Here is a 26783-nt window from a genome sequence, read left to right as displayed (position 1 = left end):
CCCAATTGGAGTCACTTGACTGACTGTAACTCTGCCTACTCTGCCTTTTGTGGGGTTTCTTCACTATCACTTGATGAGGAGATTATTAGGAAATGTTCCTCATCATCACTGGCGGTATCTGTGTCTGAACACAGCATGGTGTAGGCCTCCTCCACGGTGTACATCTGTTTAGCCATACTAGAACAGACAACATTTAATTTTTCTGACTGGAAACCCGCCTGAAAACTCAGCACAAAAAAGCTACCTAAGTGATTATACTAAATTTATATAACTTGCAATACAAATATATATATTTATTTATTTATTTTAATTTATTTTTTATCTATTTATTTATTTTTTAAACTTTTTATGACAAAACAAAAACGGCGCCTGAAACGTGAGCGCACGACGGGAGATAACACGCCTTTAAAGACCTAACCTAAATCTACTGTACTACACCTAACCTACTGTAATATATATAGTGCCCACTAGTGCATTCAAATGAGCCCGCAATCGACCCCCCCCCATGCCATTTAAGATTTTGCTGATTGACTGACCAATCTATGATCGGCCCCGCCACTAACATATGTCAGCTGAAGTCACTGTTCTGTCACAGCGTGTTTACATGCTGTGACAGTTTAACTGCAGAACGAGAATGCTCGTCCTAATGCGGCAAGCACCCACCGCTCTGGACGAGTATACTCTTCCTGTGACAGCAAAAGGCTAATTCCACAAACAAACATGTAAACACTTTCTCCTCCCTCCTCTACAAGCTATATATGCGGATTAGCAGATTCAAAATATAATATTCATATTTTCAAAAATAGGAGTCTATGGATTAATATTTTAAATCACTTTGTATGTCCTTGATCGGGTTTAGTTATAATTCTTTTAACCCCCTAGGTGCACCACGACGCAACTGTACATCCTGGTCGCCAGTGTCTTAGCGCACGAGGACGTACAGTCATTGCGCGATGCCCCTGACCTGACAGCTGACTCCCCACTGTCGCAGATTAGCGGATTGCAATCGCCGCGTTTTAGGGGTTCCTAGCACATCGGCAGACCTTACAATGAAATCGCGAGGTTTGCCAATGGTTAGCACGGCGACCGGAGGCTAAACAATGACCTAAGTGTCTGCCACATATTGAAGCCTATCAGGACCATCCTCCTGATAGGCTTCCTGTCAGAGTGAAATGAAGTCACTGTCATTCCCGATTCACACTGTCGGTGACCGTGTGCATCGTGAACCGGGAGCTCAGCTGTCCATGACAGCTGACTTCCACTGTTGCCGATCAGCGGCTCATCGCCGCTGATTTTGGCAATTAACCCCTTAAATGGGGCCATCAATTGCGATCGCAGCATTTAGGGGGCTTGTAGCATATCGGCAGCCAAACCGCCTCCGGGTCTGCCATGTATGGAAGCATATGAGGACCAGCCTCTGGCTGGTCCTTATAGACTTACTGTCAGAGTGACTGTGACGTCACACTGACAGTTGGAATACATTACAATACCTAGGTAGTGTAATGTATTCTAGCAGCGATCAGTGCTGCAGTTAAGAAAAAAAGTTGATAAAAATGTTTTACAAAAGTCTAAAAATAAGTTGTTTTTTTTTCCCTATAATAAGTCTTTTATTATAGGAAAACAATGAAAACGTAAAAAAAAAAAAGTACACATATTTGGTATCCCCGCGTTCGTAACGACCCAAACTATAATGTTATTTTCCCGCATGGTGAACATCGTAAAAAAAAAATAAACTAAAAACAATGCCAGAATCACTATTTTTTTTGGTCACCACCCCTCCCAAAATATAGAATAAAAAGTGACCAAAAAGTCGCATTTAACCCCGAAATAGTACCAATAAAAACTACAACCCGCCCCGCAAAAAACAAGCCCTCTCAGAATATGGTGACACACAAAATAAATTATATTATAAACAAGTGATTTTATTGTGCAAACGCTGCAAAACATAAAAAAAAAACTATATACATATGGTATCACCGTAATCCTACCGACCCGCAGAATAAAGCAAAACTTTATGATGAACGCGGTAAGAAATAAAGGAACGCCAAAAATCACTGTTTTTTGGTCACCAAAGCTCTAAATAAAACGTAATGAAAAGTGATCAAAAAGTTGTATGTACCAATAAAAACAGCTCGTCCCACCAAAAATATGCCCTCACGCCGCTCAATCGACCAAAAAATAAAAAAAGTTATGGCTCTCCAAAAAAATTTAATTGTTTTTGTATCAACACATTCTAACAGTTTTTTTTTCTTTGTAAAAGTAGTAAAATATAAAAACCCTATATAGATTTACGATCACCGTAAACGTATTGAATAAAGTTAAGTTGTCTTTTTTTTTTATCGCAGGGTGAAAGCGGTAAAAACTAAACCCAAAAAACAATGGAGGAATCGCAGTTTTTTCCAATTTCACCCCGCAAAGAATTTTATTTTCAGTTTCCAGGTACATTATATGGTACTTTTAAATGGTGTCAATAGAAACTACAACTCTTCCCGAATTAATTAAGCCCTCACACCGCTCTATTAACGGAAAAATAAAAAAGTAATGGCGTTTGGAAGGCGGGGAGTGAAAAACGAAAATGGAAAAGCAAAAAAGGATCAGTCCTGAAAAGATTAATTAATTTCTAATAATAAAAAATTATTACCACATATGGGGTATTGTCGTACTCAGGAGAGATTGTGTTACAAATTTTGGGTGGCTTTTTCTCCTTTATCCCTTGTGAAAATGAAAAAAATTCAACATTTTAGTGGACAAAAAAAATGTTGATATTCATTTTCACGGCCTAATTCCACGAAATTCTGCAAAAAAACCTGTGGGGGTAAAAATTCTAACTATACCCCTAGAAAAATTCCTTGGAGTGTAGTTTCCCAAATGGGGTTACTTTTGGGGGGTTTCCACTGTTTTGGTCCCTCCAGTGCATTGCAAACACGACATGGCACTGAAACCAATCCGGCAAAATCTGCGCTCCAAAATCCAAATGGCGCTCCTTCCCTTCACAGCCCTGCTGTGGATCCATACAGCAGTTTATTACCACATATGTGGTATTTCCATAATCGGGAGAAGATGCTTTACAAATGTTGGGGTGCATGTCCGATTTGAAAAAATTTGCTGTGCCACAGGGCCAAAACAGGCTGCGTCCTGATGGGGTTATTGTATAGGAATAAAGATTGATCAGTTCTCCTGTTAAATATAGGAATATTTGCACAGTTAGTGGGTGTAGATCTTTGGATTGTCTGAGTACCATCCTTGTGTTTTGAATATACAGCCAGATACACAATACACAATCTAAGATCAATGCACCATCCTACAATGTCCAATTTTTTTTACAATAGCAATTACTTTTGAAAGGAATTAAATTATATTTCCTTTCATTAGTAACAACCATTGCCATATTCTTAGCACCTGGCACTCCCTTTTTTTTTTTTTTCAAATATTTTTTTTTTTTACGTAAGTGGTTTTCTTCTCCAACATTGTTTATAATGCTATGTTTTTTTTTATATTTTTTTAAACAATTATTGTATCATATTTGGAGTTAATTTGGTCTGGCATTACTCTGTATGTTGACCTACACACATTCTCAAGTTCAGATGAAAAAGTCCCAAGGATTATCCTGCAGAGAAACTTTTATCTCTGCAAGAGAATGGCTGTCTAGATCCTTGTCTCGATTGACAGAACGCTCATTGCCGATAATTGCCCTGTGTAAACGGGAATGATCAGTAGATGAACGACCATCGATCATCTGCTGGTCGTATCGTTTTAAAAAAGTGAAATATGATCGTTGTCGGCAGCACATCTCCCTGTGTAAACAGGGAGACGCGCTATGATGATGATGATGTATGGGGACGAGTGATCGGAGTAATGACCAGTCGTCCCTATCCATAGCATTGCGTGACAGGAGCAAACGAGCGCCGATCAACGATGCCTCGTTGATCAGTGCTCGCTGCACCAGTTGCTTATAGGGCCTTAATACGGCCTGACATGGGCCATGTAAACGAGCGCCGATCAACGAGACTGCTTGTTGATCAGTGCTCGTTTGCTCCTTTCACAAAGAGCTAGTATGGGGACGAGTGCTCATTACTCTGATTGCTCGTCCCCATACAGTTCTATCTTGTCAGCAGCACGTCTGCCTGATTACAGGGAGATGTGCTACCGACAACGATAAAAGTTTATGCATTTAAAACGATGCATTCATCGGCTGATCGTTGCCCTGTTCACACGGGGCAATTATCGGGAACAAGCGTTTGTGCCAGCGCAAAAGGGCCTTTGCACACAGCTCAATCTTACTTTCTGTACCCCATCTCTAAACCAATCTCTGTCTAGATTAGGGGCCCCAGTAATTGGGACTTTTCATCGAGTAGCAAAACAACCAGGGAGCCAAATCTTTAAGATCATACATGCCTCCTTAATAAAAAAAAAACATGAATTGTTTCACAACAGACAAAGTTAGATATGTTTGTAAAAAAAAACTATTTCTGCAATCATAAGCAGGAAAATTATTTTAATTTTACTATTTGTTTAATACTGTGTTTCTGTCTTGTAGACGTAAAATGCTTGCTGCTGAGCATATACTTGTATCCCTTCTAACACTTACCCCAGTGTTCTCTCCCCAGCAAATATTCTTTTCTTCATCACTGTTCTCCACCATAGCTACCATTGCATCTGTTAAAATTCCCAATGTGGATTTTGAAGTGCTGGTTTTATTATCCTTGCATTAGTTTACTTTCTCTTGTGTTTACTGTGCATGTACGTGTTGTGCCTACAGCTCCTCTTTGTGTTTGTTCTTCATCCTCATCTGATGATGTTTTAGGAGAATATACTGCTACAGGACCATGTGTGTTTAACCCTAGCCTCAGTGCTGCAATGAGTTCACCTCTAGCTTCACATTTTCCTCAAAAGTGTGCGCACATATTCTGGATTTGAACCACATTTGGAAGAATGTTCATTATCTTGGTTGCTATCCTCTACACATACTACAGGAAGATGACATATTATTGATTTTAATTTGATTTTTAATAGCCAATAACAATTTCATACAATTTTGTAATTTCGCCCCCTTTTCTTTGTAGGACACCATCTCCAAGCCAACTATCATCATTTTCTGTAATTGTGGGCTCAAATTTACTACATTTAGCATTTTGTGCAATTAATTCCGTACTCAGTTTTGTAATGTCCTCAGGTGGTCTGAAAATACTGCATGCACGCCTGTTATGATTCTCTGTCTCAACTTGATCTCCTGCGAGGAGTTACGTCTTACGTCTCACCCTAGTTACCTTGATGGATCTTGCACCTTGGCCGTCGATATGGTGTAGAAAGCAACAAATAAAAACTATGCTTTAGTCCGATTTTAATTGCTTATGTCTATAAAAACAAATACTGGTTTGTACGTTTTCTCCTTACAAGGCAGAAAATAGGTAAGAAAGTAAAGCTGGGCTCGCCATTTTGTACCACAACCACCATGTTTGAGTATTGGTATGATGTTCTTATGCTGGAATGCTGTATTAGCTTTACACCATATGTAACACCCATGTCTTCCAAAAAGTTCTGCTTTTGACTCCTCAGTTCACAGAATATTAATCCAAAACTCTTTGGCGTGATCTAGATGTTTTTTTTTTTGTCAAATGCGAGATGAGCCTTTTTGTTTTTTTCCCTTTTTTGGTCAGCAGTGGTTTGAGTCTTTTCCAATGGATATTTTTTTTTTGCCCGGTGTCTTTCTTATTGTGGAATTGTGTGCTTTGATCTTAATGGAGGAAACTGAGGCAGGCAGATCTTTAGATCAGGCCCGAACTGGTAATTTGCTCAATCAGGCAGATTCCGGTTCAGCCGTTGTTAGGGCTGGGCAATTAATCGAAATTCAGCGCAGATAACAGTCATCTTGCGCATTTCGTTTTGCCCCCCCCCCCCCATTTCAACTGTAGCTGCGTCTTCAATCCAATGCTAGAGCAGGAGGCCATTAGGTCTGCTGTACCATTCCCTATGTAACACCGGCCAGTCACAGCTTGGAACAATGACGTGACTGCCTTGCTCCTGTCTATGCTGAGTCGTGGGCGGCTTGGCACAGATGGGCGCAAAGCAGTGACGTCATCGTGCTTGTCTGCACCAATTGACACAGACCGGAGGACAGAGCAATCTCCACAAGTCGTTGGATCGAGGTTAGTTGAGTATGTATTTTATTAGGCAGTATTGGGGCTGTGTGGAGGCAGCTATGGGGGCATTATACTGCGTGGGGGCAGCTTTGGAGCATTATACTGTGAGGGGCAGCTATACGGGGCTTTATATTCTGTGGAGGGCAGCTATGGGGGCATTATACTGTATGCTGGGCAGCTGTGGGGTGGCATACTGTGTGGAGGGCAGCTGTAAGTGGATTATACTGTGTGGGGAGCACTATGGGGCAGTATACTGTGGGGGGACCGTGTCGGGGTATATTATATACAATGGTATACAGCCGGCTCTGGGGATATATATTAATTCAATAGTGAATAGGGGGTGTGGCCTAACTAATCATTAATTAATTGTAATTGGAGGTTACATGTTCAATTAATCGTGATTTTGATTTAGGCCATAATGGCCTAGACGCTGGGGTGGGCTGATCAGTGGGCCGCCTGTCAGACAGTGGCGTGACTTGCAAAGAGTGCCACTTTCAAGAGTATCTGCATACAGTTTAAACCTACAGTTGAAACCTATGGCAGAGCCCTGCCATTCTCTGTGTTGTAGGACACATGCACAGGACATCCACATCCTCGCCCATGCAGGGTGATGACGTCACTGTATATCCTTGCCTATGTCAGGATGTTAACCACGATACCAGAAGAGGCCTCTCCCACTCTGCTCGTCGTGGGATTTGCAGGTTGGGTGAATGAGGTTTTTGGGTTTTTTCTGGAGAATTTTATTTTACATCTGTATTTGAACCTCTTCAGAATGTGGCATCATGTACTGCTATTCAAGACCTTCTAGCTGGCTCCATGTTGCCAGACAGCTTACATTTGTGTGTTGTTTAGATTCAACAGGCAGTAATCATGCCTCGGTGTGGCTAGTGACATTTAATCCATTTGTCAATTGAATTTTAACTCGTTGATTTAGTAGCGAAGAGGCTATTACTCTTTTAACATAGGGCCAGGTAGGACAGAAGAGCATTTTTCCTTCAATAAATACAATCCTCATTTAAAAACAGCATTTTATGTTAACATGGGTTATCTTTGTCTAATTTTGTAAATTATTTTAATGATCTGAAACCTTCAATTGTGACAAATATGCAAAAATAGAAGAAATTGGGATATACTTTTTCACAGCACTGTATAGAAATATTATTTAATAGATATTAAGCAGTTAAGAAGTAACAAATGAACCAGCAGTCCAAAAGTAGCAAAAGTGCTGAGATCTAAATAGTCACGAAGAGGTTAAACCGGAATATACTAATCTCTGTAAGGCGGTAACATCCAGGTTTGAGGAAGGCTTGCAATGTGATCTACTTGTTTTTTAACTGCAGTAAGAAGGGGGAAGGGAAGAACTGGTTAGGAATGCAGCCAGAATGGAATTTTCCAGTGTCTATGAAGAAAAACATGCGGAGGCAAAACTGAGCACGTACACACAGTCATTTTACTTCTGCAAATCTGTACACCACAAAATAGACTTTTACTCCGGATTTATTCCTTAGCAAAACTTACAGTAGTGATAAAAAAAATAGCAGTCCAACAACATTAAGCTGATCAATGTTTTTGGTAGAAGTGATAGCAAATAATTTACTTGTAAGTTTAGTACAAAAAAAACAGCCAACAATTAGGACATGCATGCCGCTTATTCTGAGTAATTAAATCAATAATTGAAAGGGTCTTGTTCAAAATAATAGTATTGAGAAGTTAAATTGGTCAAGTTATTCATTCTGTGGAATAACAGGTGTCACTTTTGGCCCTCATTTAAGGTAGGAGGGTGACAAATGTTGCACATGTTGGTTATAGTGCATTTCCTTCTGAAATACTGGGAAAAATGGGTCTGATGAAAAACGTACTTTGATTAAAAAATTGATTGGAGATTGAAAAACATAGAGAAGTGCAGCAAATTATAGGTTGCTCAGCTAAAATTATCTCAAATACCTTGAAGTCGCAACCAAAACCTGAAAGATGCAGAAGGAAGCAGGGGACTACTGTTCGAATGGATCAAAGAATAGCCAAAATTGCAAAGGCTAAGCCAATGATCACATTCATAAAGATCAAAGAAGTTCTGAAATTACCAGTGACTGCTTCTACAATCAGAAGACGATTAAGTGAAGCCAAGTTACCAGCAAGAACTCCCCGCAAAGTTCCGTTGTAAAAAAACAAAAAACAAACCTGTCCTGAAGGGGTTAAAATTTGCCAAGGAACACATTGACTGGCCCAAAGAGAAATAGCGGAACATTTTGTGGACTGATAAAAACAAAATTGCTCTTTTTGGGTGTAGTGGCCGCAGACACTAAGACGACCCCCAAGCACTGAATTCAAGCCATAGTACACTGAAGACCGTAAAGCATGGTGGTGCAAAAATCATGATATGGGGATGTGTCTCATACCATGGTGTTGGGCCTATTTACATACAAGGGATCATGGATCAGTTTGAATATATAAAAATACTTGAGAACATGTTGCCCTATGCCGAAGAAGAAATGCCTTTGAAATGGGTGTTTTAACACGACGATGACCCAAAACACGCCAGTAAGCGAACAACATCTTGGTTACTGACAAACAGGATTGAGGAGTGGCCAGCCCAATCCCCTGACCTCAATCCCATAGAGAACTTGTGAGGTGGCGTCAAAAATGTGGTTTATGAGGCAAAACCCCAAAATGCAGAAGAACTGTGGAATGTAGTCCAATCTTCCTGGACTGGAATACCTGTTCAGAGGTGCCAGAAGTGTGTCGACTCCATGCAACCCAGATGTCAAGCAGTTCTCAGAAACTATTAGTTCAGCATAATGAAATCTGATTTATTTTTTTTCGTTTATATATTACATTTTTGAGTTTTTAAATAAAAATGCTGGCACTGCTATTTTTTTGAACAGCCTAATTTTCCCTTTTCTTTACTTTCTGTAAAGGATTAACAAAAACTGGATACGTTATTGTTTTGATTTGAAATTGAATGTGTAGTATTTCCAGTGCAATTGCATTTAGGCAAATAAAAGTTATGATTTTGCGCTTTATTTCCTTTTGTAAACGCACTGCTATTTTTTTGAACGCTACTGTACATCAACATGGGCAGAAGGATAAACCACAATTGACCTAAAGGGCGTGTTCTATACCCAGTAAAATAATAAAAAGGGTTAAAGGGCCACTAAACGAAAAGCACAAGTTCTCAGAAATAGAGATGTGTGCGACAAAGTATTGGTCATGTAAACAGAATTTTTTCTTGGCTTCCCCTTAGTAATACTATTGAAGTACAATACAGTTGTAGCGTCCATGGCCACGGACCACCGGGTTTACTCACCTCCCGGCGGCCGCAGCCATGGATCTGTGAGAGCTGGCTCGCATCTCCTTCCTAGGAGACGCCAGCGCTGATTTCCGGTCCACTGTGTCCCGTAGGGTGCGCGCGCACGCTTGTGCCTGACCTTAAAGGGCCAGCTTGCGCACAAATGGATTAATCATCAACTGCCCATGATTCCCTGGACTATAAAAAGGGCCCTGCCCTTCTGATCCTTGCCTGAGCGTTGTTAGTTTATCTAATTTCAGTCTTGCAAAGGTCCCTTAGTGTTATCCTGTTGTTACCCATGCCCTGTATCCCGTGCTTTGTTCTTGTTCCTGAGCCTGTTCATTCTGGAGTCGTGTCCCACTGCACCTGCCGTCATCTGTCACGTCCAGTTTGCTCCGCCGTGTCTGGCGTAAACTGCTGCTCCTGCTGTCATCTGCCACATCTGGCGTAACCTGCTGCACCTGCTGTCATCCGCCACGTATGGCATCCACCTCCATCCGTGCCAAAGCCTCGGCCACTGTCTGGACAATTCAGATACCCTAGTGTGGGACTTAGTATTGCTGGGGTGCTCTGTTTGGCCAGCTGCCTCGCCACTACTGCGGTGCAGCCTAGTGCGTCCACAGACCGTGACCGTACGCTCAGGCCATGGACCTCGGTGGTCAACCTGAGACATTAATGACACAAGCCATGCTGGTCGAGATGCAAGATCTCCAGTCACGGCAAGACCAGCTCCTGTCGGTAAACGGCATTGCACATCGGCTGGTTGCCCAAACCACAGTTGTCACTGCACCTATTCCTGCTGTTCCTCCTGCTACACCTCCTGTCCGTACCAGTGCCGATCCCCTATGCTTTTTGCCGCTACCTCCTCGCTATGACTGAGACACAAGGACCTGCCGGGGATTTCTGAATCCGTGCCAGATAAACTTCAGACTATGTGCCAGGGCCTTCTCTTCTGAAGACGCCAGGATCGCCTTCATAATCTCTCTCCTTACTGGCAAAGCCCTGGCATGGTCAACCCCCCTGTGGGAACATCAGGGACCAGAGAACCGTGATTGCAGTGCTTTTTATGGACTTTCCGTTCGATATTTGAGGAACCTGGGAGAGTTTCTTCTGCTGCTGCATCCCTGTTGACCCTACATCAGAGAGACCTCTCCGTGGGCAAGTATGCCATTCAGTTTCGTATCCTGGCTGCTGAACTGACCTGGAACAATGAGGCTTTGGTGGCCACACTCTGGCAGGGACTGTCTTCTGGGATTGACGAGTTGGCCGGTCGTGATTTGCCACCTACCCTGGACTATCTCATCCTATTAGCCATCCGGGTTGACCTAAGGATCCTGGAGCATTCCCAAGGGGCTCTTCAGGAGAGACAACGCAGACGCACTTCTGGACTTTGAATGTATTGCGGCCTCGGAGGCCATATTGTGCGCTTGTGTCCACAGAGGCCAGAGAGACCCCTGTGCCTAGGATTGGTTGGAGAGATGACCCTAACGGTACCAAATAAAGTATTCTGTTCCAAGTTGACCATTCCTGTGACCGTATTATCTGGCGAGAAGACGCATCGGGTTTCTGCCTATCTGGACTCCGGTTCCGCGGAAAACTTCATCCAAAAGGAGCTAGTGGATCATCTCCAGTTGCCCCCAGTTCCCCTGGAGACATCTTTGGCTGTTGCCTCGGTGAATGGACTGCCTCTGCCTGAAACGATTGTATCTAGGACCAAGCCGCTGAAGCTTAGTTAGGGTCCACATTCCCACAGACCGTGACCACAATTAACCTATTCCCTACTAAAATGGCTCCTTCGAGAAACAATTGACACATTCAACTGCATAGCAAAGAGAGATACATTTTAGCATGTGTCCCTTTTAATGTTTTTCTTCTACCCTCCAACATTATACATTCATACTGCCTCTAACAGTCTGCCACGTAGTTGTAGAATATATTGGGCATAAGCTGATATGTACCCCTAGTATAATTGTCTTTAAAAGGTTCTTTATGGTTTTTGAGAACAAGGTATTTTCTTTGCTTCCTGCGGCTCTTGCAAAATTGTGTTAACGTATAGAGATTAGAGTCAGCAGTCTATGTTTGTGTTAGCTATAACACCAGTCATCTGAACATAAATAATTTAGGCTTAATTCACACCCCGTTCGGGGTTGACCTTTGTCAGGATCGTTTGAAACCATCTCGGCGAAAATATATTTATGCCTATACATTTGCCATAACAAAACGAATACTGCACAATATTTGTTTGTTTTTTCCATACAGTTGTATTGAAAAGTGCAGAGAACTGTGTTGTGAGGTTCAGATCTATATTGGCCAAATGTAGTCTATGGGTACTTCGGCATATTTTCCCATGTAAATTTAGCCACATGGGCTGAAAAAAACAAAATAGGCAGGAACAGCTGTCCTAGTTTTCAATGAACTCTAGGGGGGCATATTGCAGACAAAGTAGAAGCAGCTGTACACTCATCGATGGTAAACTGCTTCCATATTTGTACAAAATAAAGGCTCATGCACACAGCGTGGTACAGTATTGTAGGCGAATGCAGAATGTAGGTTAATTGTTGAAATTGTTCATGATCGTGCATTTATGAAGACTGATGGGGAATACAGCATATGTACTGAACATTGATTTTTCTACAGAAAAAGCACTCTAGCAAAGTAAATTGATAAATCCACCCTCTAAAGAGTAAGCAAACTTTTACAAAGAAAATTATGTATACAGTAGTAAACAAATGTTTTAGTAAAATCTGTGAAAAATTTAAATAAATTCTTAATTGCAAAAAAAAAATCACTCAGCTGTCCTTTTTCTTCTTTGTAAGTGGAACCTTTCCGAAAAAACATAGTAAACCATTTCCATTTAGTATTTAATGTTTACTAAGTTACAGCAATGAATCCGTCGTCATTGTGTACAATGTCTTTGTGGAACATCTTAATCATTTTGTGCCTTTCTCTCAGTTATTCTTTTGGAATCTTGTCTGATGAAGAGGCCTATATGCTCCGATAACCAGAAATTATTTTTCTGGTTAGCTGATAAAGATATTTTTCTATAATATAATCCATAATACTTTTGCCGTTTTTGACACAAAAATATTTAACATCACTTCTATGTTGTAAAATTGTTTTATTAAAGTGTGTGTACATATGAGAAATCTATGAAAAGAGTTCACAAAATATCCTATTCTATAAACCACTATATATTTTAATCCAATCATAGGCTGATCAGAATTGTTACCCAAACTAAGCGGGCACTGGAGGTGCCGAAATGTGTGCCCTGTCCCCAACTACATGGACTTAAACATGCATGTTTGAGTAATAAAATTACACAGGTTCACACCTGGGTTGATCTTTCCGATGTTCTTCTCCGTCAGAGGAGCAAAACAACGAAAATACTGGAAAATCTGCTTCCATTGTACGTCGGACGAATGTAATCATGCTGAACAATTATTTTCGGCCAAATATTTGACGAAGCCACCAATGCAGATGTGAACAGGCCCTTCTAAAAATATCTTTCAAAAGAAGGCCTTGCATCGCCGGGATACTGGGTTTGAATCCAATAAAGGGCAACATCTGCATGGAGTTTGTATGTTCTCCCTTGCGTGGATTTCTTTCGGGTACTGCAGTTTTTTCCCACACAAAACAATGATCGATTCATTGGCTTCCTATGAAATTGATGTGTGAGTGTGTGTGTATCTGACATTGGGAAATAGATTGTGAGTCCCTATGGGGACAGCTTAGGCTTTAAGATTGGATTGCGTACAGTTTTTTTCATCCTGGGGAACATGTCAGCGACTTTATGCTGCCGTCTCTATAAGCAACATAAAGTAGTGACGGACATTCTGATTTCAGCAGTCTGTCGCTTATGTGTGAATGTGCTCTGATTTTTGAGAACTTACAGCTTAAACGTTGCAGTGCGATGCGAGCGCTGTGAGGGAGGAGTCGGGCGTATTTATGAGTTACCCCCCATCACACTATTAGGGTAAGGCCACACGGTGCATCGTTGACGCAGTTTTGTCGCGTTTAAAATTCGCATGCGGTCAACTGCATGCGTATTTTGTCTCTGTAATGCTACGGTTCTGTTGCGGTTTTTTTACACACATAGTTTATGGGCATAGTTTTTACTGGTGATGAAGTTTGTTAGCTGCTTCCTGTATATAGTTCATTACAATGCATTGCAGAACTGTTAGCAAAAACACAAGCAGTTCAGCAACAACATTGGCAGCGCAGTCATTAACCGCATGCGGTCGGACATTATGAAGATGCTTTTAACTGCACAAAAAACACATTGTAATATAATAGCAGCAGTCTGTCCATAACCAAAATTTCACCATTGACTTCTATTGAAAAATGACTTGCTGCGGTTTAAAAACGCAACATGAACGCACCGTGACCGCACCGTGTGGCCTTACCCGTACTGGTCAGAGGGAGAAAGCAGTCAATCAGTGTTGGGGAAGATGCAGCTCATGAATATGCCGGATTCCTTCCTCACAGCGCTCGCATTATGCTTCAACGTTTAACCCCTTAACGACATACCACGTACCGTTAAGGGGAAGTATGGAGCAGGCTCACGGGCTGAGCTCGCTCCATACTCAGCGGGTGACGGCTGTGTTATACAGCTGACACCTCACTGCAACAGGTGGAATCAAAGACCAAATGGTGCCATAAAAAGCTACAACTTGTCCCGCAAAAAAAAAAAAAAAGTCATCATATGGCTATGCCGACGAAGAAATAAAAATGTTATGGCTTTTGGAAGGCTGGGAGGAAAAAATGAAAATGGAAAAACTCAAATTGGCTGTGTCATTAAGGGGTTAAACTGCAAGTAAAAAATCACAGAACATTCACACATAAGTGACAGACCTCGAAATCGGCATCTCTGCCACTTCTTTGTTGCCCTCAGAGAGGGCAGCATAAAGTCGCTTTATTGAAGTTTAGGTTGGCTCTCAGTAATCCGGCAATTTTACCACAACTTGTGCATGCTTCAAAAGATGTGCAGCCCCAGCAAAAAGCCCCTACATGACATCTTTTAATGTAAGCGGTTGTCTACTTTATCCTAAAAAGAGAAAAAAAATAGTCAGATATTTTACTACATTATTTTCACTTGACCACTTTACCCTTTCCAGTTTGGCTTTATTCTGTGCTTTTTTCTATGACATGACAAAGACAAGGAGACTGCAGGTCACCAATGTTTCATCGGCACTAGTAATGTTTGCCAATGACACGCTAAACATGTCAATAGGGCTCCATTAGCCCGACAGAGGCCAAAAGTGTATCCTTTTGGCCTCTCTTGGTCTGGTATATGTCAGTATACTTTTTTTTTTGACGTGTGGAATAGCACTACGTTATCGCATTCCACCAGATCCCGCCAAAAACGTATATGGCGAGGTATACATGGGAGCCTATGGGTGATGGATGCTGCTGTATGGCATACGTCACAGGTATACGTTTTTAACGTATCTACATTATGGGCTTTTAAATAGCTTTTCATGAACGTATACGTTAAACGGATACCACTCTAGACGACATGTCTGTTAAATGGATGTCATAATAGTGGAATCCGTTACTCGTAGACTATAAGGGTCAGTTTACACGCTGCGCAAATACTGGGGTTTTTCCGCAACGGAAATCGTGCAGTGGACATTCTGGGTGAAAAACTGCACCACAGTTAGGTGTGGTTTTTCGCCCGGAATTCCCTGCGGCACAAAGGGCGGATACGCTGCGTGCTTTTACGCAGCGTATCCGCCTCGTGTGAACACCGCCTAATGGTATTCGTTTAACGTATACGTGATAAATTCTTTATGTCCGCAGTTCACGACGTGTTAGTTTAACAAATATCATTAAAGTCTATGGTGACGGATGTCACTGGCATCCGTCACAGCCTATGTTTAATGTATACAACAGGACCTTTTTCCCTGACTTATTTGTCAAATGTAGGCAAAAACTATGATACATACGCAACCATTTGTTTTTCCTCATATTTCCTTGTACTATTACATTAGTACTAATCATTATTTCTACCAGTTTATTCTCTTTCCCCGATTCAGACCCGTACATCCAGTTCTGTGAATTTTATTGATAATCTATGACAACAGCTCATATTCTTAATAAATTATTAATGTAGATTACAGTGTCGCACTAGAAAATTCCTTTGTTTCATGAGCAAGTGAAAACCAGTTTCAACCGGTTTCAGGCAGATCTATACACAGCCGAAGAAAATATTCATCCGCTTACTTGTTAGTTTATAGAACAGATGAGGTATTGCGAAGTGAGATCCATCCGCCGGCAAATGTTCTTGTACTGTATACTCCCGCCACGTCAAACGATACACGGACATTTACTAAACAGTTTTTAAAAATACATGTATTAAAGTGTATTAATGTATCATTTTTCTTGGTAGCTTCTGTTTCATGTAGATAGGTACCATATCGGATAAATTCTGTAGGAATTCTACAAATCGTTCAAAGCATTGCTAAGTGCGCATGCGCGGAGGGAGTTTTGTTATGCTAGAAATTTCCACGTTCTCCATAGTCAGTAAAAGTGATAACCCGATCGTTTTATTTTACTCTCTATTGAGGACAGCATTAAATTCAATGCGGTTCGTCTCTCATACAGTTTCAGAGCAATTTAGAACGAAATGAATCGCGTAAACAGATGTCGCAGTATGGTACTATTTTTTTTATAGCTTGGCGGAAGGATTACTGCGGCACTGCTCTGTTAGTCCTTGTCAGTCTATATAAGGAGACACCGTTGAAAGCAAACCACCACATTGTGGACGGACGTCTAGAAGAAGGAAGGGGGATTGCCTAGCTGCTGCTGCCGCCGCCGCCGCCGCCGCCGCCGCCGCCGCCGCCGCCGCCGCCTCATTACTTCGGGAGACTTCATGGTATGTATATGCGCGGCTCCAGCTGTGGTGAGTATGTGCTGAGGCTAGAATCAGAGGAGTTTTAACAAGAGCGTAAGCTCTACTTTCACACTGATTATCTCAGCCACCACAAATATCTATCTGTATGAAGGAACAGCGGGTGTGAGGTACATTGTAGGGTGTGATGTGTGGGTGGGACGGTGTACTCCTGATCTGTAAACTGTTGTATTGGGGCGTTCTACATGGATGTGGTCCTTTTATGATCCTTAGGATCGGTCAAGAGAAGATAATCCACAGAAGTGTGCAGGAATATGTTCCAACCGTAGGGGAGAATGTATGGACGTGCACGGAAGCCCTCCCTAGAAGCCGAGACTGAGATGCTGCAGGTGTACACAGCTCTATCATCCTTTGCTTTGAATGTGGCATAGTCGATATGGAGTGTCCGTTTACGGTAGCAATTGTGAAGGGCGTGTCGGGTGAGGAGGCTTTGCCTAATGAATGTGTGAAGTGAATGTTTACCACTAGGTGGCAGTGTATGCTTTTTACCAGCTATAGCAATATACATTTAGATCACATTTGGGGGGTGGGGGTAGAGGGCATTGAGTTTTCTCCTAATTTTATTTTCCAGGTGTAATGAACTTTCTGAAGTCTTAGCTGAAAAATAAAAGCTCCATCGCCAAGCACTGTAAATTAAAATGTTCAAGTTACTTGCTAAAGAAGTCTAATACAGGCATCTGATACTGGTATATTACATTTTTGTTATGTAGTTTAACTGGGGGAAGTTCAAGATTACATTTCTTTAGTTATGGCCAAATCTAACTGGGGAGGAGGGTTAATTCTCTGCAATTATACGCAATCATTCAAGGGTAGTAGTAGCTAGCAGACTAGGGAAGGTGGTATACCCATTCACTGTGGGTGGGGGAGGGGTTATAAATGGATATTTTTAGATTCTTTACAGAACACTACCACATGTCAAGCACTACGGTGTTCCAAGAACTACGGTGGATCCTTAGACGATGCTTACCTTAGCCTGTGATGTACGACCCGTGTACCGCTAGGAGCTTGGGTCCTTACCTTGTGAGCAAGAGGTGTTCCCTTCCGGTTGCCAGTGTCTTTGCCGCATCCCAAAGTCCCATTACTTCTGTCCAGTCAGTGGAAGGACTCCTTGGTTCCTGCTGATCCCATCATCGTATGTCCTAGCTTTGGGCCCCTAATAAAGATGAGCATCTAGATTGCTCCGTTTGTCTTAGGAGCTCGGGTCCTGACCTTGAGCGAGAGGTCTGCCCTACATGTGCCTGTGGTATTCAGTATTCCAAAGTCCCATTACTGCTGTCCAGTCAGTGGAAGGACTCCCTTGGTTCCTGCCGGTCATCACGATACGCCCGATCCCCTAATAAAGATGAGCTTCTAGTGTGGTCCCTTGGTCGCCTTACCCTTCAGGGGCTCCTTATAAGCAGCTGAACTTTACTTGTTTGCACGTTGAAGATAAGCTGTCCACAATACCTTTATCCAAGTCGTGTCAAGTTAAGAACTCTTAAACCAAAGCAATTATTCTAAATCGTGTATCTATGGCTGGAAAGTGAAATGTTTTTTTGTATAAGGGAAAATTCTGTATTTGAGGGGATTGTATATATGTATATTTTGCAATTTTATAGTTCATTGATGAAGAGCTAATTTTGCTGTAATATTTTCTACATCTGTGACATACTGATAGCTTTTTGTTTTTTGTGCCAGATGAGCACATTATCTGTGTTTTCCTAATCTGTGCTTTGTATTTGTTGAGCGCTTATTTAACTCCTAACTGCCTCCTGTGGTTAATTCTAGACCTCAATGGTGAGGTCGATTAGTGTCTGAGTATTTACTGGTAGAAGTAAACTAGCTTCGTTCTTTAGCTAAACAAATGTGGCTATATTTGCTGAATGAGGTATCAAATGATAGAACCCCTTACATCTAAAATTTGCACAATATCCTAATAACACAATCAAACTACAACATATGAGATGGGAGTCTACCAGCAGTTACTCTACCAGCCACAGTAACAGAATCTTCAAAGGCTTCACTCACAGCTAAAGATTCCCCTGGAACACGCTCGGGACCAGGGACCAGATTCGTCATAAAGACCTATAGGAGTAAGCAACTCCTTTCCCATGAGGAGTTCCCTACAGCTAGCAGTGAGAAGCTCCTTGCATAAAACACTTTTATATAAAATTGTTATTCGAGGTGAACATCACATCGCTCCTAAATCTATAAAATGTAGGTTTTGGCATAACTCACTACAGCTTAAAGTCAAATTTCATGGATAACGCACCACTTTGAGTTTACAAACCTAATGCAATACTTTATCAGTTAATACCTTATTCATCAAACATGAGATGAGGATGAATGCTGGAGAAACACTGCTTTCATAATAGCCGTTCTTTTTACTTCTTCATGGTTACAGATTACAATAGCCTAAACGGCCACAAATAAAACTGTCGCTGCTATTAATCACAGCAAAAAAAACAAAAACTTCCTTTAACTGGATAGGTTTGTTGCATATGATAAATGCTACAACCAAATAGTTATATGATCAAGTGTTCCCAAGTGAAAGTAATAACCTGAAGTTCCATGTTTATAATATGCATTATCTCTTTCTACAGATGATACGTTGTCGTGTCTTTGTCAGGAAACTTGTGGTTAAGGTGTAATGCCGGGATTACTTTACAGTACATAATTAGATAAAATTTGATCTTTCTGGAGCTGTTGCGTGAATGAATGGCGTTAGTGTTAGTACAGTACATTTTGGTTGTTTAAGGATGAGAAGGCTGCACACTTATGAGTTCACACCAATGTAATCTTTTGACTAATTTACAGCTTTTTCAGATCTTTTAATAAAAGCTCAGTTCTTGATTGAAATCCATCCTGTTTCAATTTGAGTTATTATAACTGTTTATATTGATTTAGTCTTGGCTGTTTGAAATGGATTTGGTAAGTGCCATTATTTTATATGTAATTGGGGATACTTCATCTTTAGGGTGCGGTGTTTTCACGTTTGTGGACAAATCAAGTTTTTGGCTGCGACGTGAACACAGCCTTCTATGTTCACTAAGTCACAAGTAGTCTTAACTACTTTAAAATACCTCCTGAGGTCAGGACATTAGGGCATATATGTGGTAAAGAGTATTTAATGCATTTTTCTGGTGTAATGGTGCCAACTGTCAGCTTTTTTTTAAGTTTTTTTTTTTTTTGGTAATTTAAAGCAAGGAATGCTAAACTTGAAAATGAATTATTAAAGTAAATGGGAGATAAACTTGCCCACACTACAGGGTTTTCTGCATGTTAAAGGGGTTTTCCACGTTCTGACAACTGCTAACCTATCCACCAGATTTCCTATTCACTTGAACAGGAGCAGAGCTGCAGTCCGTGGCTGGAACCAACTGCTTCCGGCATGTACGTCCGGTGCATGGCGGCGTCGGACTCCACTAATCGCTGCGTGGTACGGCTGTCAGACCGCCACGTATCATGTACTGTGGTTATTTTGGTGGCTTTCTCCCTGAACACATGTACATGTGGTTGAGGGAGTCAGAAAAAATAGCTGTGGGCCAAACTAGTGTTCAACTGACTTATCTTAAATGTAGACGTCAGAGGCGCTCTGTTGGGGGATCAGCAGAGACCATTGCACAGGATGCTGTGCTATTTCCTCCGGTAAAATTACGGACATCCCGACAATCTATTCAAAGTTATTCCCTTTTTTCTGCTCCTCTGAGCAGAACAACGGGAGTAGCACAATGCAGGTGTGAATCCAGCCTTAGTTAGCCTTGTTGAAATCTTAGAGAACACTATTTTCTACTGTTAAATATCTGGTATTTTAGGTTGGTGACTGACAGGGGTGTGGCTTAGCCTAGGGGGCAGGACTTCTGGCAGAGGGGTGTGGCTTATCCTAGGGGGCAGGACTAAACAATACTTCTGCCCTACTGCAGACAAGCTGGATGGACTACTTTTGCAACCAGACACAGCATTGTGAGGAGAGGGGAAAACAGCTGATCTCCTGGGACACTTAAAATACATAGTTTTATACATTTCTGTTTTAATAGCAATATAAGACAAACTAGGTAGAGGAAGAGATTAACCCTTTCAGGGTCAGACTAATTTTCATATTTACGCTTTTGTTTTTTTCTCCCCGCCTTCAAAAAGTGAACTTTGATTTTTTTTTTTTTTTGTTGACGCAGCCATGCGAGGGCTTAACCTCTTACCGACAACCCTTTTTTAAACCTTAAAGAGGCTCTGTCACCAGATTTTGCAACCCCTATCTGCTATTGCAGCAGATAGGCGCTGCAATGTAGATTACAGTAACGTTTTTATTTTTAAAAAACGAGCATTTTTGGCCAAGTTATGACCATTTTTGTAATTATGCAAATGAGGCTTGCAAAATTCTAAGTGGGTGTGTTTAAAAGTAAAAGTCCAAGTGGGCGTGTATTAGGTGCGTACATCGGGGCGTTTTTAATACTTTTACTAGCTGGGCGCTGTGAAGAGAAGTAACATCCTCTTCTCTTCAGAACGCCCAGCTTGTGACAGTGCAGATCTGTGACGTCACTCACAGGTCCTGCATCGTGTCGGCACCAGAGGCTACAGTTGATTCTGCAGCAGCATCAGCGTTTGCAGGTAAGTCGATCTTACCTGCAAACGCTGATGCTGCTGCAGAATCAACTGTAGCCTCTGGTGCCGATGTGGCCGTCACGATGCAGGACCTGTGAGTGACGTCACAGATCTGCACTGTCACAAGCTGGGCGTTCTGAAGAGAAGAGGATGTTACTTCTCTTCAGAGCGCCCAGCTAGTGAAAGTATTAAAAACGCCCCGATGTACGCACATAATACACGCCCACTTGGACTTTTACTTTTAAACACACCCACTTGGACTTTTGCAAGCCTCATTTGCATAACTACAAAAATGGTCATAACTTGGCCAAAAATGCTTGTTTTTTAAAAATAAAAACGTTACTGTAATCTACATTGCAGCGCCTATCTGCTGCAATAGCAGATAGGGGTTGCAAAATCTGGTGACAGAGCCTCTTTAATGACCAAGATATTTTTTACGTTTTTCAATCTCATTCCAAGAGCTATAACTTTTTTTTTTTTTTTTTTGTGTCGACCTAGCTGTATAAGGTCTTGTTTTTTGCAGGACAAGTTGTATTTTTTTGATCGCACCATTTTGAGGTACATATTATTTATTGATTAACTTTTTTTGGGCGGGAATAGAAAAAACCTGAAATTTCGCCACTTTTTCGCGTCCTAAATTATGCAGTTTACCGTGTGGTTTAAATAAAACTAACTTTATTCAGCTGGTTTTTACGATTGCAACGATACCAAATTTATATAGATTTTGTATGTTTTACTACTTTTACACCGTAAAAACCCTCTTTTTTTCAAAATTATTTGTTTTTGTGTCTCTATATTTGAAGAGACATAACTTTTTTTTCATTGTTAATATTTTGGAGTAGATGTGACTTTTTGATCACTTTTTATCACATATTTTTTTTAAAGTCAGGATTCACAGAAAACAGAAATTTTTCCATAGTTTTTTTTTTTTTAGTTTTTTTGCGGCATTTACCGTGCGGGTTAAATAATGTAATCGCTTTATAGTCTGGGTCGTTACGGACGCGACAATACCAAATATGCGTACGTTTTTTACTTTTGGTTTTTAATAGTAAAGCAGTTTGTATGGGGAAAAAGTGGTATTTCTATAAAACCAATTTTATATATTTTTTTTTTTACTTACTAAACTTTTTTTAATTTACTAGTGCCACTAGGAGACTTTAATATGCGATCATCCTTGCAGTGTATTACTATCTGTTCGTTTAAAACGGACAGGCATCTGCTAGGACATGCCTCCGGCATGAACCAGCAGGCATTCATTACAGGCAGACCTGTGGACCTTTATTAGGCCCCCCCGGCTGCCATCGGAGACGCCGACACTCTGCGATCTTTGCCCTGCCAATCAGCATCCTTGTAAGGCAGATACAATTAGTGCAGGAGGTGGTGGCGGTGGCTGGTTTCAGTTTAGATGAAAGTGTCGGCAGCAGACCGCAGCAGACCGCCGACACTAAGTGGGCGGCCAGCCGGCGGCCCACTGTTTACCGGCCCATCTGGCATTTGCCAGATGGCCAGTACGGCCCTATATATAGATATTAGTCCAAAAGTCAAGCGTCAGACATATGGACCTTCCACAGTAAGTCACTGACAGATTAAAATAAGAAGTTACAATTTGCATAATGGAAATAAAAATTTGATTATCTTGATTTATCCCTGTGCGATTAATCCCCATCACTCTTGAGTTCCTTTTTTCCATAACAGAATTTGTCCCAGGATTCATTCATATTTACAAAAATGACCGATCGGGAGAGATTGCACATACAATGGTTTGATGTCACTCATGGAACTCCCATTGTTTCAGGGTAGATTAAACAGTTGAAAAAAACCCCCACAAATTTCAATTTGCTTAGCCTGAAATGACACACAGTTTTTCTGGCAGTTTTTGAGCCAAATACAGGAGTGGATTAAACAAAGAATTTATCTGTATCAACTTCTGTATTTGATTAGAAAAAATGGCACAAAATCTGCATATGTGATTCCAGCCTCCAGATCCCAGAGTTTCCTCAAGTTTTGCTTTCAGCCTGTTTAGCCTATAATTTAGGGCATACAATAAAGCAGAAGTCACTGGTGGTTGGCACTCCTGACAAGTCAGGATGGGGTTCAAGTCCCTGCAGTGTCTTTGCTTTGATGCTTTTCAAGTGCACTGAAGGGGTTACTGAAAGGGCAAGAGACTACAGGGAGGTCAAGTAAAGTTCTTAATAATAGCGGGCTAACCGACGCTGGTTAAAAAAAGATTCAAAGGGGAGGGTACATATATTATATAAGGGACATACACTAGGTGATACCACCTACCTTCAGCAGGAGATGGAAGTTCCCGCCCACCATTCCCTAATTTTACATGTCCTGTTTATTTTTTTTTTCTGCTTTTCTTTCTTTCATGAACAGTTTTTTCCCCCCTTCTGGGGTTTGCACTTGGGTGCAATATTATTTTTTTTCCTGACTATTTTTCTTGTGTTTTCAGGTGTCACAGCGCAGACAACATTTGATATTGCCCTGAAGGAGGATCTAAGTGCTGAGACCCCCACAGCTTCTGAAACGAAGGTGCAGAAGCGCTGAGCTAAGTGCTCTGCACCGTTGGCTGCGATCGGCGCTCCTCAATAGGCTAAAGACTGGCTCATAGACCTTACAGCCAAAGGTGCAGAGAGCTTGGCTAAGCGCTTCTGCACCTTAGTTTCAGCAGTTGTTGGGGTCTGAGTACCCACACCATCACAAATCAAAATTTCTGATATGTCTCTGACATATCTAAAGTTTTGTGAAAGGGCAGTTACTCTTTTAAATCTGATCTAGTGACGTTGGGGGGAGGGGAAATGACATGGGAAAATATTTAAATAATGGATTGTTTTCTGACAGTCATTTCCTTTTAAAGTGTACCTCCAAAGTTTGGCCCAAAAATAAAATGCATATCCTTAATCCTACTTGGAAATACAATTAAAACTATATAATTTGGGTTTCTACCTTACTCCTGTCTGTAGTTAAACCCCCATGGTACTTTTCCAGTCCTAGATGTTCGTTCAGCTATGGCTGGCTATGCAATTGGGGGGTCCCTTCCGAATCCTGACGTGGACTATGGGTACTGTGCTGCCGAGTGCATCTGTTCATAAACGCACTTGCAGGGCATCCAATTAGCGTTCCGAAGCTCCTGCTTCTGTCTGTCTCGGCGGCCATTATTCTATACTAACAGAAGCCTGCATCGGGAGCACGCACTCTTCCTGATTGGCTCCCAAGATGCATCTGTTCTCCTTAGTATCCGTATCCGGTGTCTGTTAGAGCTGGATACGGATTCCTCTTGACAACATGTGTGCAGAGCTCAAGTAACAGCAGGCAAACCGGAAGGAGATAGGAGTGAAGACGGGACAGCAGGAGGAAAATCATAGGATATCAGTAATAACTACATTATGAATATGCTTATATTTTCAACTTTAAAAGATCTCCAGAGTAACTTAGAAGCTGTAATAACCTTGTCTACACAACTGTTTAAGCAACTTCCACCCTCACCTGTCTCTCCACCGTAGACTGACAGCGCTCGTAGGCAGGGCCCTCTCCGCTTCTGTACTTGTTAAGCTCATGTTTATTGTACTTGCTTGTTTTTATTCGGTGAGGGTGTGGCTCTCGGCACCCCCACAATCGGCTAATTAAAGGAGCTGCGGAACTTCGGTGAGCGATGTGGCCTCTTAACTGTTTACCAGACAGCACCATGTCTTCAGTATTGGCTGTGCCTAGTATTGTACAGGGTGGGCCATTTATATGGATACACCAGCATCGGCGTTAGCAGGTAAGTCGATGTAGCTACTTACCTGCAAACGCTGATGCTGCTGCAGAATCAACTGTAGCCTCTGGTGCCGATGTGTCCTCGCTCGTCTGACACGATGCAGGACCTGTGAGTGACGTCACAGGGTGATCTGGCAGAAGCTGGGCGTTCTGAAGAGAAGTGGATGATACTTCTCTTCAGAACGCCCAGCTAGTAAAAGTAGTAAAAACGCCCCGATGTACGCACATAATACACGCCCACTTGGACTTTTACTTTTAAACACACCCACTTGGACTTTTGCAAGCCTCATTTGCATAACTACAAAAATGGTCATAACTTGGCCAAAAATGCTCGTTTTTTAAAAATAAAAACGTTACTGTAATCTACATTGCAGCGCCTATCTGCTGCAATAGGAGATAGGGGTTGCAAAATCTGGTGACAGAGCCTCTTTAAGCCCCATTGGCTCTGTTTAGTTGTGAGTTCATCCATACACTCCTTGCATTCCATGCAGACTCCATCTTGTTGCATACATTCAAATTCTTTGTGAATTATATTGATATTTAGTTTATGTAAGGTAATAATGTTTTTGCAAGCAATATACAGGCTAATGATCCCTGACGGTCCCCCCTAAAAATATTATTACTCTATCCTTGAGTCTTGCCTAGCAACCTACTACTGACCACTCGAACCAGGCGGGTAGGGGTTTTGGATTTCTTCACCAGCTTGAGACAAGCTACTCCTTATGAGTAACCCCCCTTTGTACCTGGAATTCCCAGGTTTCGGAGTGGTCCTAACTTCCCTATTCTCAGGATACAGGATGGTTGTCTTTAAAGGGACTGTCGGTGTCACCTCGTCTATTTGTGTAAACATAGTGGGCAGTCTGTTCTACAGCTTTAGTCATCATTTTCCTGATACAAGGGAGTACACAGCAAACAAGGACAGAGAATAGTATTAAAAAGACCACTATCACTAACCCTATTTGTGCTAATATTTTCTGCCATCCAGTCATCCATGAAAAATTCTGGTCCCATCGGTCGGTAATACCGGAGTTCCTTTTCAACTCTTGAGACCAGCTCTCCAACTTATGCATGGCCATTGTGACTTTCCCTTTGGGCCCGGTGTTGTCGGGGATATACGTACAACAGATTGTCCCTATCATTCTGCATACCCCACCTTTTTCAGCCAATATAATATAAAGAGCCATTCTATTTTGGAATGTCATATTTGAGGTAGGCCCTAGTTGGTCGGCTAACCCTTGTAAAAAGCATCTCGGTTATAATTTACATACCGCTGCTGGTTGTAATATATATATAATTAATCCAGTCTACATTTTTATTAACAGTAATAATTGGGATAAGAGACTCATCCTGCCTTCACCTGATCTCTGGCCTTGAACTCGTCTGGCACCCCCCTCGGGACACCAATTGCATCTATATACACATGGGGATCGAAGCTTCCCCTTGGGGATGCTTCCCTCTTTCTGCGGTGATAAGATCCTTTTGTTGGTTCTTCATCTGAACCTTCACCAAGAATGTGGAAAGGCATAATTGCTTTAGCCAATGCACACTCTCCTTTCCATTGCCCCTCAAGTCTGGTTCTAATTTTCATATTCCCACATATCCAGTATATATCGCCCAAAAACTGCTCCTGATTCTGAGTGATAGATGCATTTAATGAGCTGTACTTTGAACAGTACCCTTCCGAAAAGTTCCCTAGAAACCTGCCATTCCCTTCTGTATTGGTGTAACGTGTAGTTGCCTTTGTAAATGGTAAGTCCCTGGGCTTGTTTGGGTGTTGTGGTGACTAGGGTATTCCTTTTTCCAGGACTCGCATACTGTATGGTCTAATGTTATATTGGTGTATAGGCTTAGGAAACATTCTTCAACATCGTCAGGAATGTTAAGTGGTACTATCCCTAGGTGTGGGGCGGGCTCCTGCACACACATAGCAGATGGACTTATTCACTTTCCGTGTCGCGTATTGTACCCACTCTAACCAGACATTATGGTCCCCAAATCCGGTTTCTACAGCCATAGTGTCTCCCAATCCTGGGTCAGCCATGGCCGTCTCCGCAGGCCGCCCACAAATCAAGGACCATGCACACATTCATTTCAATGAGCCCGGACC

The 26783-nt window shown here is 41.7% G+C and overlaps 1 long non-coding RNA gene across 1 annotated transcript; it reads left to right on the top strand.

Annotated features, from left to right (window-relative positions):
* The first annotated feature begins 15967 nt into the window (after nt 1–15967).
* Nucleotides 15968–19178, top strand: LOC142660746 (uncharacterized). Its single transcript, XR_012850560.1, has 2 exons — nt 15968–16300; nt 16550–19178. It is a non-coding gene; the product is annotated as an uncharacterized LOC142660746 (long non-coding RNA).
* Nucleotides 19179–26783: the final 7605 nt, after the last annotated feature.

Source organism: Rhinoderma darwinii, chromosome 9 (assembly GCF_050947455.1).
Source record: "Rhinoderma darwinii isolate aRhiDar2 chromosome 9, aRhiDar2.hap1, whole genome shotgun sequence".
Taxonomy (NCBI): domain Eukaryota; kingdom Metazoa; phylum Chordata; class Amphibia; order Anura; family Rhinodermatidae; genus Rhinoderma; species Rhinoderma darwinii.
This window is presented reverse-complemented; position numbering and strand designations above follow the sequence as displayed.